Here is a 24,716-nt window from a genome sequence, read left to right as displayed (position 1 = left end):
AACAGCACTTAGGATTTGGCTGACAATAGGCTTGCAAAAGAAAGGACCAGGCCATGTGCAATGTTACGACTTTCGAAGCCATAAAGTAACGGGCACTTCAAGAAGGGTCACGAATGTACGGGTGGCCCACCAGCAACCCCCTTTGAGGAACAGGCTTCCTCCACCAGCAGACCTGGTCGCGGAAGACGTTCCTCCCTTCTTTGGGGGCAACTGATTCGCGGTCCTGTCAACCATTAATGAGAGAATCGATTTCTCTTTTTTCAATCCTTGGCTTCGAAAGATCATGCATCGCACAGTCAGTTCTCAAGCATTCAATCAGTAGCCGTTAGTAAGTTCATCAGTCAACATCAAACAGTCACAACACGCAGTCTGCATCAATCAACCAGTAAACAAGCTTTGTGGATAATCAGTCCCGTGGATTGACTATCTGCTATAAAATCAAATCGGGCACATTCAACTCAGCATCGTGTGGCAACGTCCAAGCATTGGAACACCGAGCGGAAGCCTGCCGAATCATTTGGTCCTTCACGCCCGTCTATTGTACATGTTGGCCTTACAACCCAACACCGGTGCCTGCCACAACGAACTGAGCCACAAAATTGGGTCCGTAACACTCGGACTTTGCTTTCCAATCTTGTTCCTTTCCCCGCGACGTCAGTGGACTAGATACTTCAAACACATGCAGCACTCATAAACTAACTTCCAATCGTCTTTCACACTCGGCTCTGTCATACACATCCATTCGATTCTCTTACGCGCGGTCACCTTTGTTCTAAGTTCAAACACTCCCAACACTCCTTCAAGGCCATACTCATTCCAATCCTACAAATATATATTGATCTAAAAGTGAGCGATGCTGTAAGAAGGAATGAATGGATCGAGTATGCGTCTAATGAATTAAATGTGGTATAGACTGTATATTTATGTGATGTATGAAAGAAGAGAGAACAATTGAGATAGTAGTAGGATAGGTCGGTTGCAATTCAGAATTCATTGAGAATAAACGTGTGAACCGGTATTGTGCGAAAGAGTAAACGTAATTAAATATATTTTGTAATTATCATTTCATAACTTTTATCATATGCAATAATGTTGTTAAATTAATATTTAACATATCCATGTAGGAATTTTACTTTATTGGCTCGCTTTTCCTATAAAATAATTCTATCTCTTCAGACACTGACCTGACGACTACTTAATAACCATCCTCGTAATTGCTTGGTAGCTCCTTAGTAACTGCTCCGTAACTGACTCTGTAACTGACTTTTTCTTTCAGAACGGGCCTTTTTAACACTTTGCGGTCCGGACAGATTTTGTTAATCGCCCATCCGCTTAGTACCGTTTACTTTGGAAAACATTTCTCAGCTTACTAACGTAACATAGTTATGAATGGTGAATGTATAAAATAAAAGACTAAGATTTTATAAACATTATCTTTTTTGTTCACTGCTTACAATTTACCATTTACCAACCACTGGTTTTGTGCCACAGGTTTCGCATATATATGTAGTCTCTCTTCTGCCACTAGGAATATTTCAATTTAAACATACTGTGCGATCTTTGTGTTCACGCTGCAGATGCAGTATAATTATATGTAATGTTCCATCTAATCGCTGTTTCTTATCGCTGGATGATGGTCGTCCTGTTTTTGTTGTTACACGCAAGTCCCCAACAAGTCTGAGCAAAAGTTCTTCTCTAAATTTTTTGTGGGAAATCTTTTGATTACTTGAATTAGCAGTAGATGCTTTGTACAAAATAAAAGCATTAACAATAAATGCTTCCAATCCCCAGAAAAAGAGTTTTCTCTTATCTTAAATGCTGTGTCGAGTGACGCTCGACATAGGACCGTAAAGGGTTAAAGCCCGTCTAGAAGATAAATGCCTCTCCAAAGAAAGAGAAACTCGCTCTACCCCAAGGTCAAGGGTGGAGGAGACTCCTCCCTCCGAGTTAGCTCCCCCAAAGGGTCACCCTCGCGAGGACCCTTCCGGAGAGGTGACCGCGGCCGCGTCACCCTCGGTTTATGCCGGGGAAAGCAGGGGTTACGTGAGGCCACCTCACGTGGCCTAGCCCCGACTTCCTACGGCCCATCTGGCAAGTAGATACTAACGGGTCCTCTAGACCTGAGTTCCAGGCGAGGACATTCTACCCTGATAAACGAGTGTTCCTCGTTTACCATTCCTACATTCATTTGAATATAATATCCATAACTAACAAGGTTGAAGTTTTCACGAATGATAGAGCACTATTCTACGAATGCATGTTATTAGTATTTAGATAGTTTTTCAATTGGTAGCGTCTTATATTATTCGTTTGTCTCTCCTATCAACGACCCTGTCGGGGAGGGTGTAAGTACAGTGTCAGGGTTAGCAACACGTTTGTACCTTCTTTGACACGAATTGGTCGTGTCCTGAAAAGAGGAGTTATGTAATATATTGGTGTCTTCCAAAAATTCATGGTGGAGGTGAATATCCATGCTTCAGGGTATAGCGAAACAAACAAGTAGAGTTCAAACAAAGTCAGGTGAAGTAATAGTCCCCGGAGGGTCAAATTGAGCTCCTTTACACATGGATCTAGAATTATTATCCTTAACTTCTTAACTGGTATTTTGTAAAAAATGTTGGAAAAATTGAAAAGTACATTTATCGACATCAGACGTGTAGGCCAAATATGGCTCATTGCATTATTCAGGAAAACTAACAACGAATATTAATCTATTGTTCAGTAATGGAAACCAAATTTCGAAATCATTGTCAAAGGAAACGTTGTATGTCATATTTTGTAAAAATTATTTTTAATTGATATAAACCTTATGGAAACAAAATTCAATTTTATGTGAATAAATTTTATGTGAAATTGAATTAATTCATTGCAAAAAATATGTTACAAGTTTAAATTAATTTAATTTAGACAATATTTATATATATGTATATATTGTATATAGAAGACACTGTTACAGCCTTTTAACGGTCAGATTCTAAGTGCTTAAATAATTTGATCTTCGGATTTTGTATTTTACAATTTTTCATTCTACGTACTTGGAAAGTTTCTGTCTATTGCATGGAGTGTCAATCGGACACAAGAAACAATCGATGCTTAATTTCGTTAAAACGAAATTTGACGGACAATAGGTCTGCTGAGGTTGGGACCAGTTCGTGAGTGCTGGTTGCTCTTAGGTCCCAGCATCCGAAGGTGCCACAAACGTAAAGCGACAACGACGTGGTAACTATCAAAAGCAGTCATTAACGTCCTGGTGACCCACGTGCACCTCAACCAGTATACCTTACCCTAAAGAAGGGGTTTCATCTATCACCGATGTCGCTTGGAGGATATTCCTTCTTCTTCAGAGTGACCGATTCGCGAACTAAGGGAACGTTCTTGGTCAAATTAACTGCCAATGAAGAAATTTGCTCTGCCCTTAGACAGACTCGCGGTTTTCTCAGTTAGTAGAGTTAGTTAGTCTTTTAGAAATATTCTGTCTGGCCAATATTCATTAGCGGTCACAAATCAGTTAGTGTACGAGCCAATCTGTCGCCGTCAGTCGTATCTATACATTTATCCAATTGTTTTTGAACATTCGAGCGTCGAGAAGTCTGTCAATCATCTGTTTGTAAACCATCAGAATTTGTTCAGGATTCAATTGCGATGTAAAATATATTTTCGATATATTTTCATCGTTTCGTGCGATGGAGGAAAGATGTGAAAATTTTTATTGATTAGTTTATAACGAGTTTTCTAAAATTGGAGAATATTTTTAAGACAAGAATTAAATGTATTAACAAATGTAGCATCATTCATCGTTTACCAATCTTTTGATAGATATGTTTAGTACAATATATGTGAGGGTGTAGTTTATAACGCATTATTTAGAATTAAATAATTACTCGCTTTTCACGTGCAAATTAATTACTCCTGATTATTCTAATGCGTTTTTAAATTGTCATGACGAATTTAAATCGTCAGTGAATGGATTAATTCAACGGCTACAGTGCCCTGCTGGTGGATGTACTAAGTACCGCACTGTCAATTGTAAATATCTCTAGCCATAACTATGCTATACATTGATTATTATAGAATTGCTGTGAAATTTAAATCATCAGTGTACAAATTAATCCAACTGCTACAGTACTGTGATGATGGCTGTACTCAGAACTGTGTTGCCAATTGTTAATATCTCGAGCGATAATGGATCTGCCATTTGTCATACTAGAATTACTATAGAATTGAAATCATCAGTGACCAGATTAATCAAACGGTTACAGTGCTCTGCTGTTGGCTATACGATAACAATATGTAAATTTCATACTTGTTGGACTAAGCAGGCCTGCTGACGGCCTAGAATTATGGTGGCCACTTAACGTTTAGGAGGTTTAGGAAGAACGGGAATGCATTCAGTAGATGTAGTGACCTCCCAAATAGAATTGTTAAGGGTATGCCGGCTTGTCTTCATTCCTTGATATCTGACAGGTGTGGCGTTATGGTCGTGACACGTTGGCGGACCTGGTTAGCAAGATGTCACTTTCACCAGAGAGTTGAGCGAATGGAATATAAAGCGACTGCTGAGGATTGTTCCGTCGTGGAACAAAGAAGACCCATTACGGTCTTCCAACAGCCAGATCTTAGGGTCAAACAATTCGGCATCGGAATTTCCCGCTCCATGCCTTCAGCATGTTTGACTGCTTTACCTTTTTTCTTTGACTTCTCGTGTCGCGGAACACGAGAATCCTGGAAATCCCTAATTTAACGAAATTAGGCGACGGCTCTTAAGACTTGGCTGACAATAGGCCTGAGGGCTCCACGTGGTCCGCACACGTTGGAAGCCTCAGGCCCTCGCTAGGGGTAATTAACAACCGATGGGGTCACCAACGCGCGAGTGGATCCCAGGTATCCCACCTTGGAGGAGAGGGTTTCCTCCACTATCGTTGCTTTTTGGGGAACCTTCCCTTTCTCCAAGGTCACGGATTCGCGAACCAAGGGAACGCTCTTGGTCAAAAACAGCCAATCATATTTAGCAAGCTCCCGATTTTTTCCTAAGACCGATCTTAGGAAGATCGAGGAGCTCACTTCCGTACGAGCCCTGAGAGACACGGGTTCTCTTAACACGCTTCCGCACGAGTTCTGAGAGACACGGGTTCTCTTCTCAACCACTTCGATACGAAATTTGAGAGACGTCGGGTCTCTCTAAAACACTCCGTCTAACCGATTCAAAGCAACAACACGCCATGGTTCTTTTCGAAACGTCGACCGTCGTAGACACGACTCTTTTCTGCTCGTGCAACTTAAACAGTTGCCCAATATTAATTTGGCGGGCAACACGTATCGTAGTCGCGAGACGGCCTTACAACCCGTCGGAAATACGAGAATTTCGATCGCGACGCGACGCGACAGTTTCTATGCATGGCTGTGGTTATATCCTTATTGGCTAATTGACTGTTGAGGACTTGCAGCGTTTTATTTCTTAGCTTTGGAAATATTTTTTCCTGATATTGCTTCCTGATGATACAGCCTTTATAGCTCACTGGATGGTTACCTTGGCAGTTATGGTACTTAGGGTTGTCAGTACGGCCCTTAATTGGGCAATCAGTGATGAGGTGATTTTGTGCACATTTTACGCAGAGACTGGAGTTTTGTTACAGTAGTTTTTAGTGTGTCCATATTCCTGGCATCTAGTACACTGGGGGGTGTCTCTTTTTGGCTTAGGCGGTTCAAATGAGATCACTGTATTTAAAAGTCTGTATATTTTATAAATATCCTAATTGTTGACATTTGGTTCAAGTTCTATGAAGAATAATGGGAGGGGTATCTTGGAATTATACTTGACTATGTTGTTTATACAGCGTACTTTGAAATTCTTATGTTTCAGTTCGGTTATAATGTCCTCTTGATTTCTTTTAGGGTGCATTCCTCTAAGCACCACCTTATAGCTTCTGTCGTTTTTAAATTGATACGTGTGATGATTAGTATTTTTTGTTTTTAAGGCCCTATTCGCTTTTCTGTAGCTATCTGGAGAATTGGTTTGTACTTTAACTTGATTTTTACGTTCGTGTTTGATAGTATAATCGTTTTTAGCTATTTCGTCTAGTAGTTTTCTTAGCGGTTCGATTATCTGTGCTTCAGTAAAGATCAGTGATGGGTTTTGTTTAACTGGTTACGTACGTTCTTCATTTGTTTCTATTCCTTCTTCGGCTGAGAGGACGTCAAATGAGATAGAGATTAGTACATCTAGCAACCATTTGGAAGGAGTTTTGCGTTTCAATGGATTTTCAGCTGTGTCTATTTCCATGAAGTCGAGGTCATTAGAAACTGCAATTTTTCTCTTTTTATGATTTTGAATAACCGTATAACTTCCACCAAGTTTTTGTATTTTTAGATAAAGATCTCTGTTTTGGCTGTTAAGAGTATTATTGGCCATGCCTGCGGACAGGCTACTTTATGTGGCCTACAGCAGTCCTAACGTATGCCGAATAGTAGTTCACCAATTCACTCGCGTAAACACTTGCTCAACAATACACGTCTTATTCACACAAATGCTCGGAAGCGACTCGTTAAGATGTAGAAAATCTGTTATAATTAAAGAGAAAATGTAATTTTCTCAAGGTAATCAACAATGTATAAGATCTACTGACAATAAGTGCTGAAGGCAGTAGCGTGTATCCAAGCACTTGGCGAACGTTTTATTAAGTCATTTATAGTTCAGAAGTAAAAATGTACAGGATGGAGCCCTTAAACGAAAACACTCAAATATCTCCTTTATTTATGACGCAATGAAGAAACTCTTGGAAACAAATTTGCACTACTTAAAAGGAGAAATAAGATGATAGTACTGTATACCTCTTTAAGGTTATTTGATTACGAGAATTTGAGATCATCGATATATTTTCAAATGAGACCTTATAATTTTTGCTTGATGTCCTTATAGAACATAAAAAGATAAATTTATTTATTTTAGTATCTAGATATACAGTATACAGTATGGACATATGTACATTTATGAATCACTTTCCATATCAGCCCATATCAAGGAGAAAAATGAAGCCCAAGCTAAGAGAATGTTCCTCAGCGAGTTAACGAGTTAAGAGGCTGCTGTACAATTTATCCTGTTTGTCATCTCTTGGTAATTACGGGCTTTCAGATAGGATATAAGTAATGAGGTATTCATTAACGTCTCAGATTCTTACAATTAGTCACACGAGCTTCGACACAAAGGTGACACTATCTATTTACAAGCATAAATATAAATTATAGTTATTAACCCTTTGCACTCGACAATTTTTTGGCTAGAAAAGAATAGAAAATCAAAGATTCTCTACTAAAAAAACTGACAATACTTTTTTGAGCAATAAAAAAGAGCTTGCGACTTTTTTTGAGCAAAAATTCGCACACTGTTACATTACATTAAATTTGATATATTCATTAATATCGATCTTCCAAATTTTATGGAATGGTGATTGAAGATCACCGCTCGAGTGCAAAGGGTTAATAACAAAATAATATGAATGTTTACTGCAATAGTATATGTGAATTTTAGCTGCTATTCGAAACCAGTGTGACATATATTCAGGAGGTAAGAAAAATATTAACTCATTGTATTACAAGAAAATTCATCTAACAAGAAGATTTGAATTATTATTTTTCAATTTGGATGAAACTCTATGAGTATGTATGTCATTCCAGATTACATATATTGATTTATACGTATATGAATTGACATGTAGTATGACACAAATAACAAAATTTAAATTTTTAATATATTATTTAAGAAAATTAATGTTGCGGCCCTAGGACCGCAATGTCCCAAGTCAAGTGGAGGCCTGTTTTGTGCCTTTATTGTAAGCGTCCCTTGTCATGTATACACTCAGTGTCACCTAAACCACCGCTAGTATAAACCATGACAAGAACCAATATATTATCATCTTAGACGACAGGCATAAGAACCTAAATGTTTAAACAACCACCACCGCCGAAAGACGCTGAAGTTAACATCCACCTCCAATATCATACCAACCAATCAGAAGACAGTGAAACCTGATAAAACTACTGACAAGGCATTCATCAGAAGATTCTCCGTAAAACCTCCATCACGACCACATCAAGATTCTTCCAAAATACTTCATCACGACCACACCATCATCATCGAGACCCACCAACACTCAGCGCAGGAGACTGTCTACTACTATAGAACTCCTTGAAGTTCAACACTAACCATGTCTACCTCTATCAAATTAGAGTGGGCTGCATCCCAGGAACATTGCCGCAGCAGCGTAGCGGGCCTTACAACCCCGCGAAACTCCCCGAGTGAGTTGCAGTGTTCGGGACACAACAATTAATTTTTCTTGGAAATTTCTATATTACTGCATTTCCCATTTAAAAAGGTATTTTGTCTGACAAACAATTTGCCTTTAGCCCTTTTGGTTCTCGAGATATTTCAAAAAACAGGTTTATGTTTTTTACTTGTCATTTACTTAACTTAGCTTAGGGCCGTTTTCATCCATTTAATATGGTCGATAAAAAAGATACATGACAAATATTTTTCTAGGAACTATCTCTCATACAAATTTCATCAAATTCGGCTTCTATGAGTTAAATATGTTCCTTCGTGAGTGTGAATCTTTCATTGATATGCAGTAAATTTCCTCTATTCTTCGTCCATATAATGTTCTCTCGAACAAATGATATTCGAGCATCGATACATTTTTTTATTGAATGTGGTTCTCTTTTCAGTCGTTTTATAATATTTCTAGACTTTTGTAGAATATGTTGTTCACCTTTTACATTACAATTATTATATTAGGATGCAATTAGAAATAATTTTTAATATTGCTCATGCACTACGATTATTCACAATCAATACTCGAAATCGACCACTATTTTACAGCTTCTTATTTCTTCCGTAATTTTCAGGATATTCTTTTCAATTTTACAACAATATGTTGATTTCTTTTTATCGGATTTTACAAATATCGATACCATCTCTTTTATGTTTAAAACCAGTATTTCCTCAACCCCTGCAACTGAATTCCATCACCCATTTCAAAATATATAAAGTAATATTTTAATATCATAGACTTAAGTATCATAGAATTATAAAAATTACATAAATTAAATATTATTCATACTGTAACTTATAATTTACTTACATGTTATTACTATGATGTAATTTTGTTCTATCCAATTTTCGTATAGTCAAGTTCAATACCTTGAAGAGAAAGTAAACAGCGAACAATCATTTTCTATTTTACTTTGAAAGACTTTTATGCAATTATGTACGAAATTCTTGTATATTTCATTACTTTTGAGAAACTTTAAAAATTTAAGTATGTCCTAACATACATTGTGAAGTGTATATTATAATGCAGATAATCGACGAATTTTCAAAATTGGTTTTCTCAGAAACGAATCTTCGAGATGAAAACGTTGTAATAAAGTTATATCATACATTTTTAATTATAATCACTTTCGTTCCGATTCTACAACGAGCTATACACCATTTTATACGTATCGATAAGCATATCTTTAGAAATAAATTTTAACTATAAAACATAAGTTAAATATCTTTATATCGAAATGTACTTACATAATACCGATATGCACTACTGGGTGCACACAAACTTACACCGAATCTCCAACTAATTGTATCATTTAAATCGAATTCGTCCTAATTAATTTTCTCTAATTGGACTAAAAGCTCTCTGTCATAACAAAATTCTCATGTATCCTTTCATTTTTCAATTTTTCGGTTCTAATAAACATATAGTGATTCTAAATATTTTATATTATATTATTTTGCTATATACATCTTTTACATGATATTGTAAATATCATATTATTAACGGTATTACATTTATGCAATCTATATTAATCCAACTAATTCTTTGTACAAAATTATTCCTGTACTTCATTCAGCGTGTATAAAGTTACGTGCATACTAGAATAAAACTATTCGATTCCAGTTACTGACATTCGTTAAGGAAACTATATTTCCAATTGTTGCATTTCTTAAATAAATTATTCAGATTAGTGAAATGCTCAAATTGAATAAGATTATATGAAATCGAAATTGAAACGTACGTTTCAATTTATAGAGACAATCATCTATGAATTAATTATCGCGCCAAATGATAACAAACACGGACAACAAGATCAGTAGTAGTGGACAGGAATACGAACGTTTCTAGAGGATTAAAATTTACGGGACACCAACGAGCTTTTCGGAATTCATGGGCTGTAAAGTCGAAGCACGGAGATCTATGACCGCTACAGTGAGGGTCAACATAACGTATCTCGGGGACATGCTGAATCAGTGAACAGCAAGGAAAAAGGATGAAAAGCGGAGAAGAGAAGAAAGGGTCGTTAAATTGCAGAAAGTATAGGGGAACGAACCGTTTCACCTAACGCGTATTGGATCAAATAAATCTTATGTTTTCCGTACGTTTTATCGTGCTACGATGTTTTTACCGTAACCGCTCTACCGTTATTTCCTCTGCACCCAAACGTGTGAGTCCAAATTTTATTACCTATCGTACTAGGTGTGAAACTTTCCGACAACTTACTTACATTATCAGTACAGTATATAATGTGAAATAATTCACCATATTATTTCCGTCTTAATATATTTCTCAAACTGTTTGTCATATTATGAAGATTGGAAAATTCTTTGAAATAATGTATGTACATATAAGAAGTAGTTTCAGAAAATTACTTTTTTGATGCGAAACCTGGTGTAGTCGATTAAATAACCATTTTTAAAGTTTTGATTAAAAATTCTATATTCGGTCTTATCGCGTTTGTCATCTGACTTCGTGAGCTTTTTTGTAATATACGTAGATTCATATGTAACCCGTTTCATTTACCATGACCTGACATTTGGCCAGTTGAAAAATTTATATCCTTTTGCAACATGCAAAAATGATATTGTAGAAGCAATAAACCCACTGAAATTTATCTCAAATGTAAAAGATATGCGAGTAGAAATATTACTATTCTGAAACTTATAATACGTATAAAATCCAGTGGACAAGAATGAAACATTTATTATTATTTTTTACGAGTACGTAGTTATACGACTACTACTAATTTCTATATTCTGTTATTTTTTTGAAATTCGATTGAAAAAAATAAATTCCTATCGTTGCTGATAAATTATTCTGTTCATTTATTTTTATTTCTTTAATTTATTTGTGTTCTGTTCATTCATGCACGAATTAACTCGGGTATTATTACATTTAGCTGCAAGAAATATAGTTTGTATTTATGCACCAGTCATTTAATCCAATCGATAGGAATAGGTATACAAAGTGAAGCAATAACTTTTATTGCTTTGAATATCTCTGATATTTTTGAAAGTGCGGAGAAACTTTGTCTACAAAAGTTATACAGTCTTTACAGGTGAATGGAGTTTGAAGATTTTATGGTTATCTTTATTTTTTTAAATCACGTATACGTTCCTTTCCTAATAAAATAGCATTTGTTTAGACAATTATAATGACCTATAGTTTAAGGTCATTTGATAACAGATAACAGTGTTAAACAATAAGATTTACATTATAAGAGATATTTGAGGTGACGTTTCTTCGCATCAATGCAACATTAAAAAACAAAATTTTAAGTAAAGGTTTTTGATTATACTCATGTGTAACTCTTATAACGAAATCAAATTAAATAATGCATATATATGTACAATACATTTACTGTAATATATATACTACATACACTGTAGTACATTGATAATATAAATAAAGTAATAATTTATCGAAGCCACTACAATTCGTTATTTACTATTATTAAAATTATTTATTAATTATTACAATTTGAAATTATTTTACTTTTCTGCATACATTTATTGGCAGATTTCAACCACTTACAATCAAAGCTTTCAACAAATTAAATACATATGTTAGGTTATAATTATAAAAATAACATTATAAACAATGAAAAAAGTAAATTTTGATATCGTTCAGATAAAATTATGTGGTGCTAAAATAATACTAATGCATCGTTATTTCGAATATATATTATACAGACATTGCAAAAGTTTGCATAAATATAAACTATTGCAGTACTACCATACTTCTCTGCACTATAAGTACGAAGGTGTAATATAATATAATAAATACCATGAACGAGAGAACGAGAGAAGACCAACGTCTCTATCTATTTCTCAAATGATAAAGACTTTATATTATAAAATTCTATCGATGATTGAGTGTTACGAACGGTTTAACGGGGTTATGAAATCAGTCGAGTCCAAATGATCCGATTTTTGAAACAGCAACTTAAGACATTTTGGAGAGATAAAAGGTTCCAGCATCAGTCAATAGCCTGAAATATTGATTCGGATTGGTTATCTTACTGCTGATTATTATTAATAATAGTTCACGAAAACAAAATTCTTCCAAATGTACAAATATTGAACGAAATTTACTGGTAGTAAATGGCAGTAAATAATAAAAAAATAGTGTCAGTGGTATTTTCTCAGAATGATCATCGTTCCCACGTTGATAACTTTCTAATCTCTATTTCCGTTTCAAACTAAAAACAGCAATAGTCGTGTTTCAAAATCCTCCCAAAACCAAAATCTAAAATTCTAAAATGTTCAATTATATGCATACGCTGTCCTTAATTACTATTCATCCTGCTTTCTGTTTTGTTCTTAGAATCATTGACGTCATGTCTGTCAGATATTAAGGAAACGAGCCTATCTTGATAATCGTCCTTAAGCTTAACAGTTACTTGGAAAATCTACGTCTGAAATTCATGTCTGTCAGATATTAAGGAAACGAGCCTATCTTGATAATCGTCCTTAAGCTTAACAGTTATTTGCAAAATCTACGTCTGAAAAAATTTAAATCTATCTGTTTAATTTAGGTCAAGAAACGATCACTCAACGTTCTTCCATTAACTTGAAATTTTGTTGGTCTTACTTCTTATTGCTCGACGTTAAATACTTACAGTGTTAGAATGTCAACTGGGGTCGTTACAAGGTACAACAGTGATCTCGATTTAAACCAAGTATGTCGTAAAGACGCAATACTGTTTTTGAGTGAAGTTAAGTTAACGGAACATGGTTTGTGTATATTTTGGAATAACTATAGCTAACTAGATTATAACTGTAAGATAACATTCTCAAGTCACGCCAGTCTCAGCAGCTACGGACAACACTGAAGATTCTCACGATCTTCGTGATCCAACATCCATCGTAGGAGTTTCCTTGAAACAAGGATCTCTATGCGTCATGTCTCGCGTCTTCTATTAATCCGGATCAGAGGAAGAATTTTTTGAGGAATTTTTCTTTAAGGAAATTATAAGACTTGATACGCGGGTGTCATGCTGTTATTTATTCGCGTCTGGAGAATATTTACCATTTTTTTAATGAAAAATAATGAAAATTGTAAGAATTATATAATGATACGTACAGGCTGGCTTCTTTTCTCTTTATCTAAACTGAGTGAATTAAAAAGTATTTTAATTAATGACGATGCAGTGAAATTACTTTTATTAAATTATTTTCTGAAAACTGAAAACTTGTGTTGTACGATTCGTGACAATTTGGATCTTAAACAAAATTTTTTAAGGAATTAACAGCGTTTGAATTTTTACAATTCTTTACACGATGAACTATTTTTGTTTTCTAGTACACTGCGCAACAAATTTTAATTTGTTTTTAATCTAGTAATGTCCATTTGGTAACTGTTACAGAGCCCACCTTTCTAAATACAAATCCATAAATGAAATTGCTTCGTGACCCTCAGTTTTCGAAAAATACGAGTTTCTCGAAAAACGTGTGATTTTTGGCTAAAATTAAGGGTTACACGGAAACTAAAAATGTTAGGATGCTCATTCTTATCTTAAAAGTTGGATGAGAGTTTCCCGAATTTATCCATATTCATAATTATAATTATTTATGCTTGTGAATAATTGTAATTGGTCATCAATGTTGAAAAATAAGCTGCCCAGTGTACTTTCTACGCACTATTCTTACATTTTTACAAAAAGTTCTTCATCCAGTATGAATTTGCTGTATGGTTTCGAATTCTGTAGACTTTTCCAAAGAAGAAATTATCCAGAGAAAATGTCGGAATGATTTTCAATGTTGACAGGACGGGAAAATATACATTTGCAACGCGCAAGCTATGTTTTCTCATCACAATGACCAAACTGACTACATCAAACAGTCTCATTATGCCTGGAACTCACTGTACCTCTCGACTGTAAAATTAAACTGTGAACTTGGAAATCACTCATTTCCTATATAACCGTCTTCTTGTGCAGCCTAGAAATTAATACTGTAAATATCTATTATTTCAAGTATACCTCACAACGTAAAAATTATTATTGTAACCCATTATCTCCTGTCAAAAGCTACCATACTGTAGCGTTGAAATACTCTGAAAATAAAGCTGCACTGGAGGTAGAAAAATATAGCCCGTCATTAGAAGACACGAAGTTTTGAAATTTCGAACTTTGAAATCTTCGATATATCTCCTGTCAACAAAAAAATATAACTGGCATGCACAACATGTTTCTCTTGTTACAACGTCGTCTCTGTATTAATTTTAGCTAATACGTAAATACGAGATGAAAGCATATAAACTGTAAATGATATGACATACTGTTAAAATCGATCATATGTAATATAACATAATGCAACTGCCTAGTGGAAACCTACTCACAGTTCGAACGTATCAACAATAATTCATTATTGCTGGCGTATCTGACGCATATGAAATGCTAGCGAAATGTCAACAAACGTGCATACATGCATCGTTAACTAAAGTTTCTGTTTCCGTACATTTCAAACTTTACTATGACAATATCGTAGTGCTAATAAACATCTCAGATTTCAGACTTCTGTATGTACCAAAGTGTTATTTCATATTAACACTTAGCCTACCGAACGGGGAAATCTTCCTGTTTCGAAGTCAGTCGTTTCCCGATTGCAGATGTCTCCAATGTTTCTCCTAACCATGCATTCCCTTGCATTTTGGTTACTGTTTCTCTTTTGTTATTTCGTTAGTCTTCTGTTCTATTTCTGTGCACTGCAGGATAGGTATATGCTTTCTTCCTTCAGTTCGATTATTCCCAAAACACCGAGCGTCCCGAGTCAATGGGAGACTGTTTTATTCCTTTATTACCAATGTCCCACGACTTGTGGACACTGAAACTGTTTTAAATTATATAGTTTATTTTTATTTATAAAATGTTTAATTGTATTATTTATTTTTAATTTCACGTTTTATATAAATTATGTGTAATACAGTATTAGTATCATTAAATATAAGAAATACGCAGTGGAGAGCGTACAGTTGGCTGTAGCGTTATTGGCTAATGTTATTGGCTAACATAAGTGTTATCCCGTTTGCATTCTTTTTTGTCCCAGTTCTTTCTCTCTCCCTCTTTTTATTTTACCATATAGGAGATTAAACGATATATTATAACGTGTGAAAAGAAAGAAAGTAGAGTGGAAAAAAGTAGAATACTAGTATCTGCAAAAATAACTTTTAGCAATATAAGAGTATCTTACTCATTTTATGTTTAAAAATAAGTTACAGAGAATCACAAAATTAATGGCACACGCAGAAAGTGATAGGAATATGAAGGATAAAGGAAATAAGAAAAGATTTTTCAATCCTGTTTTTTGAGATACATAAAGTTAAGACCATAAACGCATAATATTATAAAGAAAACAATGTCATTTCTTGTAGTTATAAAAAGAATGAAATGAAACGATTCCATGCATTAATTTCCGTTATAAAATTATTGGCACACGTTACAAAAATTAATAATTTTAACAATGTTAATATTTTATAGGGTATCCTTTTCGTTTTATTACTTCAGAAACACTCTTTAGCATTGATTCTATAAGCTTTTTTAAATATTCTTCTTCTATATTATACCATTCCCCTTCTAATCTATTTTGCAATTCCGCTTTATTAGTTATTAAATACTTTCGTATTTTTTTGTCTAATCTATCCCATATCACCTCAATGGGATTTAGACCGGGTGACTGAGGTGGTGTATTTATGATCTTTGGATAGTTGTATAACAACCACTCTTGAATAATTTTCGATTTGTATTTGGTGTCATTATTTTGATATAATTGAGAGAATTCTCAATTTTTGGGCACTTTGGTTTAAATTATTCTTTACTATGCTAAAGTATCTCATTTTATTCATTGTTTCTGTTATAAATTTTTAATTTCCTACACCGTAGTAATTGATACATACCCAAACCATAATATAACCACCACCGTATGTAACCATCAGACCTCCAAATATTGAATTTACTCCTGTCACAAAATATAATATCTCTCCAAATTTTTCCAGATTTATAAATAAATTTTTTTGCAAAATCCAAACGTTTTGTTTAATTTACTGCAGTAACGTATGGTTTCCTTCTGGGTGTGCGTCCATTGTATGAATACTTCCGCAATATTCTACGGACTGTTGCATTATAAACAATTTTATTACAAAAATGCTGGAGCTTGACATTAATTTGTGGGGCACTGATTCTTAGATTTTGTTTCACGTTGCGAAGAACTAAACGTTCTTCGGATGAATTTAAAACCTTTTCCCTCCCACGTCCAGGTGCGTTTTTAATTTTTCATCTTCAAACCTTTTAATAATTTTTCGGACAGTTGAAAAACTTTTGTCTTTCATTTCCAATTTCTCTATATGATTTTCCAGTTTTTCAGTGATGAATTACTAAATTTCTCATATCTAAGTTAGTCTCGTTACCTTTTCTCGCCATAGTAGAACATGTATTCAAATATTTCTCTTATTAGATTTTAATTCCGCACATGGATGTTAGCTGACTATTATAATATCTTATATTATAATAATAATATAAGATATTATAATAATAATATTATTATAATAATAATATATAATAACAGTGAAGAAAAGAACAGAATATCGGAATAGGCTGATTCAATTGTTTTTCGTAGAATATGTTAAGTGTGCCAATAATTTTGTGACGACAATTGATGCATGGAATCGTTTCGTTTCACCTTTTATAACTATAAATTTTATGATCTAAACATTATGTTTTGAAAATAAAAAAGGATTAAAAAAATATTTGATTATTTCTTTTACCCTTCGTATTCTTACCAGTTTCTGCGTATGCCAATAATTTTGTGACTCACTATATATTGTAAAGAAGTAGAGGATTAAACAGGATGCATTTCACTTTAAATTTGTACAGTTCAGATGTAATTAAACTTTTTTATAATACATCCTGTCGTGTACTGAAACAGATTTTGCACTGTAAGTGAAATAAATATTATTTACGTTCTTAGTATTCTTAATTTTGATTATTTTTATTATTACTTTTATTAATATTATTTCTCATTACTTTGATTATTAGGTATTATTATTTTTAATCTCTATTACTATAAGTATGAATAATACCATTAAGTATATTTTCACCTTAATTAAACATTCTAATTGTAAATGTCACTGCAGATACTGCAATTACAGAAACTACAATTTTGTAAATACTAGGAGTAACTAAATTTTAAGAAATGTATACAATAGAAACTAAAAAAGATAAATTGAAAAAACGAATTACTAATAATTCTTAATTAGAAATCAGATATGTCATTGATTTATTCATTAATTTTTATGTCATCTAATTTACATTTGAAAAATTTCTGGTTTCGAATTGGAAACATACGTAGGATTGAAAATATAAGAAACAATAGAATTGGGATATTTTCGATAAAACATAAATAATACGATACCTAATGTTAGTAGTCACTAATTGTAATAATATTAAAATTTACAATTTCTAGAAGTTTACAATTTTATATACACATAGAGGGTTTTAGATTGTTCTTTCTTCGAATGGGAAATTAGTTATTACAATAATGATGTAAAATCTGCAGAGCATGATAATACTGTTCCTCTTAGAAGTGAGTATGCGTAATGAATTAATCGTAGCAGTCAAGTCATATGTGAAGAAATATAAAGATAAAGAAAGGATCTTCTTAGAGTAATTTTAACTAATGTTAGATATATTAGAAAGGAAAGTATACGTATATTTAAAGCAAACGTATATTTAATTGAATAAATTCCTTGTATACAAGTAAATATGTGTAGCATGATCGTAGTACACGTAATGTGTGAAATATGTAATTACAATTTTTCATTCTTAATTTTAGTAAACACATATAGGCTTCTAACTATATATTTTATATAAAGGTACCATATTCTGATCCTTTTAACAAAAAGCGACCACCAATAGAAGGCAGATCGAGAAGCCGACGACGAGGCTGTATTGTATCAAATGCTAGAGAGTATTGTATCTCACGGAGGAGAGTAAAGCAGTATTCGCTACCGAGTCTTTGAGTTATATCCTGTTACAATAGATATTCCATTTCAATGAATTACTCTATATGCATATGTATACCTGCTGCATTTATCGTTGTCCTGTATAATTACCGCATTAGCATAACTATCTTTAAACGTAATATTCGCATTGGAATGTTTTAAAACTATAGTAAGTGTTATGCCGTAAACACCTATGATGTCATATTGTAATATTATAAGATTACAATAAATAATTGTAGGAGGTCCTTACCCGCGGTTGTTGAAGTCGTGCTAGTCGCAGGTATCTTCGTGCGACGGTGTAACTAAAAGGGGCGAAAGGAAAAGGAAGGGATGCGTTTCGTTTCGGGCCTGCTAGTGGACTCATCGGTAAGGCTACCCTATCAGGCTCTGCCTTAGACAGGCATACTATTGAAAGGTTGGCAAGTTATTTGTACCGGAAGCGGAGGTTTTCCGAGGACTTGCGAGAACGTCCTCGAATCTCCTTGAAGTTGGAAGGCATTTATTGGCAAGGGTGAGAATGATGGTCGCTACATAGTGAATATAAATCCTAAAACTATTACTGTATAAAATAAATATAAGTAACTACCAAAATACTCACTATTCGTGATAATATTTCAAAATATCGACACTGTTTTGTCTTGGCTGATATATTTTTTCCAGTTAACTATTTAACACATTTTGCGTGGGTACTTTGCTGCCAAACTCTCACCGCGTAGCGGGCTAAATAGACGCTCCTAGCTATGAAGTACAATTAACACTCATGTGTATCTGATCATATTGTAAAAACACTACAAAAGCCCATCGATAATAATAATCCGTGCAAAACGACTTTAGTCGCTTCCCGCGCAAGATGTGTTAACAGTTGTAATTATTCATTTAAAGTTAACGACGACATAATGTTTATGATGATACAAATTACCTATGTATGGCTGTCATAAAAGAATGATAAAGATATTCGAACGCGCCTATTAAAAGCAAATAGTACTTACAATCAATTAGTGTTTACAATGAAAGTGAACATTGATAAATTGTGTAAAACAACGTTTAACGAAGTAATTATACTGCATTACTGAAGTATAATTATGAATATCAGATGAACCGGAATGCAAATGTATAAAATAGAGAGGATGTTAACATTCCATACGAGGAAAATATACACATAAAGAGAAAAATATAAAAACTCGAGTACATTGAGTCCAAAATTTATCGAGATAGTTGTTAATGTATTTTTCATATCACAGCAAAATAATATAAGAGTAGCAGCATTTGCCAAGAGTGAATGACATTCGTTTGACGAAACGATAGAAGTGTGAACCACGGATATTTAGATCGAGTTTGAATCGAGTACTTCGGTTCATAACGTAGTCAAGGATGCACGACTAGTCATTGTTTTAAGTGTATTATCTGAATGTAGAATGTGTGTAAATATGGTGATAAAGGAAGAAGTAATGTACATGTGAGCGTATATGAACGAGTATATGTATAACTTAGGTGTACACATATGTTATATATATTATGTGTATATGCATGAGGTACATATATTATATGTATTATATGTATATCACATTGATTCTTTCCATTTATTTGTCACTTCCACTTATTTCTGCAATTATTTCCACTATAAGATTGAAAAAAGAGGTGGTGTAATAATAAAAGTTAATTAATTTAGATCTCCGACAAGAAGGAAATTGCGCATTTCAATCACAATCCTACATACGATATACTCAATGATCCCTAATAATACGATTAGTAATTCGTAGAGACCGTAAGAACATCGATATTTGTCACTACGTTCATATTGGCGGTATCACATGATCGCTCCACAACTGTATTATGTATTTAATTTTACGTAAAGTAGAATAAAAAGAATATATTGTTGGATATATGAGTGCCTGAGTGGAATGGTATAGAAGAGTGATTGCATAATCTTAGGTTTAAACGAATGCGCGGCAACACTCGAGCCGTTTCACGAAAACAAGTGACAATGGACGACAGCCTCGTTCGGGCCTTTTGGCGAATGCCTGTATCCGTGTATGAATGCCTACAGAAAAACAAAAGTGACTGTGTAAAAGGGCTGAAGAGCGTGGGTGACGTGTGCAAATGAATCGAGTAGAAAGAATGTTTATGCCACAGTGTCGATTGCCAGCGAAGAATGAATCTAGGAATGCACTCGAAGATTTAGGGTACATGGCGCCATGGGGGCGAGGTTGCGCGTTGTGCGTGTGAAATGATTGTACGAGGAAGAGAGAATGAGGTTGGAAGAAGAGAAAATGTGCAAGGTTAAAATAAGGGCGTGGAGATGGGAGAAGAGACAGTGAGGAACAGCAAGTATTAGAGTGCGGACGTGTGAGAGCTCAAACCTTTTTACGGTGCAATTATATTTTTATTACAACAAGAGGTCTTGCGTGTGTTTTACTTTTCATCTCTCCAGCCTCGTCTCATTACACGTGGAATTTAAAAATTAAAGTAATCCTTACAAAAGTACCGTTCCAAGAAATTCTGGCGATTTTGCGTCTACTATGGAAACAAGATTGCGTCTACTATCGGGACACTACTGCAGTTGTTACATCTGAAAACAAATTCGCTAATATTTACAATCTAAAAAGACGAGTGATAAAATAGTTCCTAAATTTTTCAATGAACTATAGCGATTTTGAAACTTGACTACAGAGTCAGTCATGCAGTTCAGAGGATTCTAATAAAAGAAAGTAAAATGATATAAACAAAATGATCTATTTTCTTATGGTTTTAATATTTTCCTAATTATTGTAATTGGCATAACTGTACGTACACTATTCCTTCTTAAATGAAACTGTCTAATTGTTTTCGTACAGGTTAATTGTTAAAATATCCTCGATATAAAATTAATAAATCAAGTATATTTCTGAAACGATGAGAAATATTTTAACTTCTAGTTTAATACATGTTTCGATTCATTGTAGGATTAATTGTTTTTAATACTTACGTTAGGTGAATTGACAAACGGTGTGTACTTCATACTGGCCGTATTCAGTTACGATACTGACTTAAAGGTAAACATAATGGAAATAAAGTCAATAGTCAATATATAATTTAGAATTCCTCAATATTGTTTTAATCCTAGTATAAAATGTTTAAATATATCATTATTCTTTTCACAAAAAAACGATGATTTTTCCAATCAAATTCTTCCCATTTCGAGTCTGTAAAAACTGATATTGATTGTAGTGAATTATATACGACTTGAAAACTTTTTGGTCGAAATACGTTGACCATTATACATCTTTTCTCTCAAAATTTTAAAATAAATTTCGACGAAATCATAATAGCTAATATTATCAGTAACAATTAAGACTTCTACTATTTTCACTCGATTAGATAGTATTTTACCATCACTCTATTATTTGGTGAATTATTATTAAATGTCCTTTGACGCTATAATCCAATTTCAATTTTAATAATTTGTGTTTCACAACAATTATAAAATAAATTAATTTTCTGAACGATAGGAATGAATGAGATTTGTAGCATGATTAATACGCATGAAGTGTTTCGATCAGAAAGATAATAGATATTTAATCTCTCTTATTAGGTTAGTATTGAAATATGACATTGTCATCGTTTCTATTCAAAAATCTCTTACTATATCTTGACATTTCTAAAATTATCTAATACTAATACAAAGAAAATTGTATTTCATTTTTTGAGTACTTAGTCTGAAATATTAAAACACATGGAAATAAAAGGTAATAAACTTTCAACGATAACAAGAAAATTAGAAACATATTAATTAACGAATTCTCGTTAAAAACGATCCAATGATTATTAATAACTTGCATAAATGATAAAACATAATTCACTAAATCAGTAAATAAAAATATATTTCAGTATATTTTATTTTATTTCATGTAGGATATCTAATTGATAATTTACAATTTCAATTCATACTCTCAATAATTACATTTCATGAAATTATAATTATAATTTTATTGTAAATGCATATACATATATAATAGCAGATGTTGAAGATATTTAATTAACATTAATTATAAATATTCCATAAATATTAATGGAAGGTATGGACGTAATGGACGTAATGGATATAATGAATGTTACAGTAAAAGTGAAATTAAATATTCGTTAGATACGATATACACAGCATAAATTTGACATTTAAAATTCAAGAAAATTCTAATTTGCATATTATGAATTTGTAGAACACCAAATAGCATATTAAGCGGCGTATATAAATTGTATAGATAGAAGTATTTCCAAATTTTGAAAATTACATTTTCTCTTTATGGGTTATCTAATTAGAATCGTTATAACTCTTCTAAAATAGCTGAAAGCCTTTATATGATGGCAATAGAATTATACAATAACAACGAAATAGCTACATAGATACAATTATTAACGAAATAGCTTATAGACCAATACACAAATACTACCAATAAATAGCTACATATTTCATCTTTCAGTTATTTAAAATCAGACGTACAGTCCTTACCTAAATTTTCTGCAGAATGTAGTAAAAGAGTTCTTTCGAAGAAGGGCCTATCTGCCAAAATCATTGCGAAATTCAATGTTGAAACCTTACTTTCTCTATAAAACCGTGATATTGATAAATACCATAAATGTTGTCTAAACCTCATATTTAATATAGAATAAGACTATAATAATAAGTAGGCTACAAAAATGTCATTATCGGAGAAAGAGTCTTTCTCGGGAAATACCTTTGATTTAAAGAGCTACTCAATAACAGCTAATTTTCCCGAAATTCGGAATTATATTTCTTCTTTGGCACTAATCACAAGCATTTGTCAGCTGTGATTTCCTCATCCGCAATTCCTGGAAGTTGGTTTAGACTAATTAATCCAAGCAATCAATAGTTGTTTAAATCTTAAAAGTCATTACAAGTAAACCATTTGTTGCTTTAACTAAACGAAATCATAAAACTGTAGAAGTTGATTATTTATTATTATCAGACAGCGTAATGTTATGAAACATGTATAGAAATTTGTTATATTATCGAACAGTTTTAAACATATAATTTTTGCTTTCTATATTTTATGTATTGTATATGTTTTATGTAAGTTCATATCTTTTGCATAAAAAGATTTAGATATTGTATATCGCCAATAGGTCGTCCTCGATTGGCGACGGTTACTGACGAACCAAATTTCTTGAGGAACGTTGTGTTTATAGTGGACTGTATTTTATGTAGTTGTTTCGGATAACTCTTCTGAACTCTTCGAATGTTATTGACTGACTGACTGGTACTGACTCTCTCGATGGTTATATAATCCTGGTCTCTCTGCTGATTGGTTGTTATGATGTTGGGGGTGTATGTTAACTTCAGCGTCCTTCGGTGGTAGTGGTTGTTTAAACAATCTAGATAATTGTGCTTGTCTTCTTGAAGGGTGATATATAGTTGTTTGTTGCGGATTACCTAAGTGGTGGCTTAGGTGCTAAAGAAATCAAAGGGCGCTGACAGTAAGGATATAAACAACTTTCTATTTGGGACATTGCGGTTCTAGGGCCTCATCAATGGTACTTGAGAAATTTCAGAGCCTTCACACGGTCTATTCTAAACAAAGGGCCGAACGAAATACCGGGACGACATTCCAAGGCTTAACAGATATTAAATATATAAATATATATAATAAAAGTGATATTAAATATATAAGAGAAATAGGAAATGTCTAGTAGAAATAGAAAATGTATCAGTTGATTGTACATTAAAATTTAAACACAAATGTCATTTTATAAATATTAATACAGATAGATACATTACATTTCTATCAGACGGTGCACTTGTGCATATATTATATTATAAGGAAATAAATATTAGAAATTATCATATATTATTGGTGCAAATTTAAACATGTTCCTACTACGTCATGTGACATAGGAACATAAATTAGGACAAAATAGAATGTTATAACATATTAGTTCAAATTGAAACAAATATTCTTTGCATATATCATATTTTGTACATGTAATGTATATTATAATACGTTATACTCGCATACAGATCTACTGCTTGTTTATTACTTTATCACTGTTTATTAATATATATTATAACGAGCTACGAATTATCTAAATACCGTCAATACGGTGACATCCATCTGTCTCAAACAAACTCCTTTTAAACGCGGATACTTTAGAAGCATCTATTTAACATCGAATTCGTGATTATTCTCAATTCTGGTAAATTCTTCATTAGTTTTACTTTAATAATCATATACCATTTAAATAATCAACTACGGTGTTCCATATGATCCAATTTCATATTTTAAATAAAACATTGTGTATTCTGTAGAATAATTCTTGCATAAAAATTTATTAATTTATAAAGTACAAACCTAATAACAGGCATTTTGATTAGAAAATTCCACATTTTCCAACATAGAA

This window comes from Eufriesea mexicana, unplaced genomic scaffold, assembly GCF_001483705.2.
Source record: "Eufriesea mexicana isolate 0111107269 unplaced genomic scaffold, ASM148370v2 scaffold11044, whole genome shotgun sequence".
In the NCBI taxonomy this organism is placed as follows: Eukaryota; Metazoa; Arthropoda; class Insecta; order Hymenoptera; family Apidae; genus Eufriesea; species Eufriesea mexicana.
Note: the sequence above shows the minus strand (reverse complement) of the source record.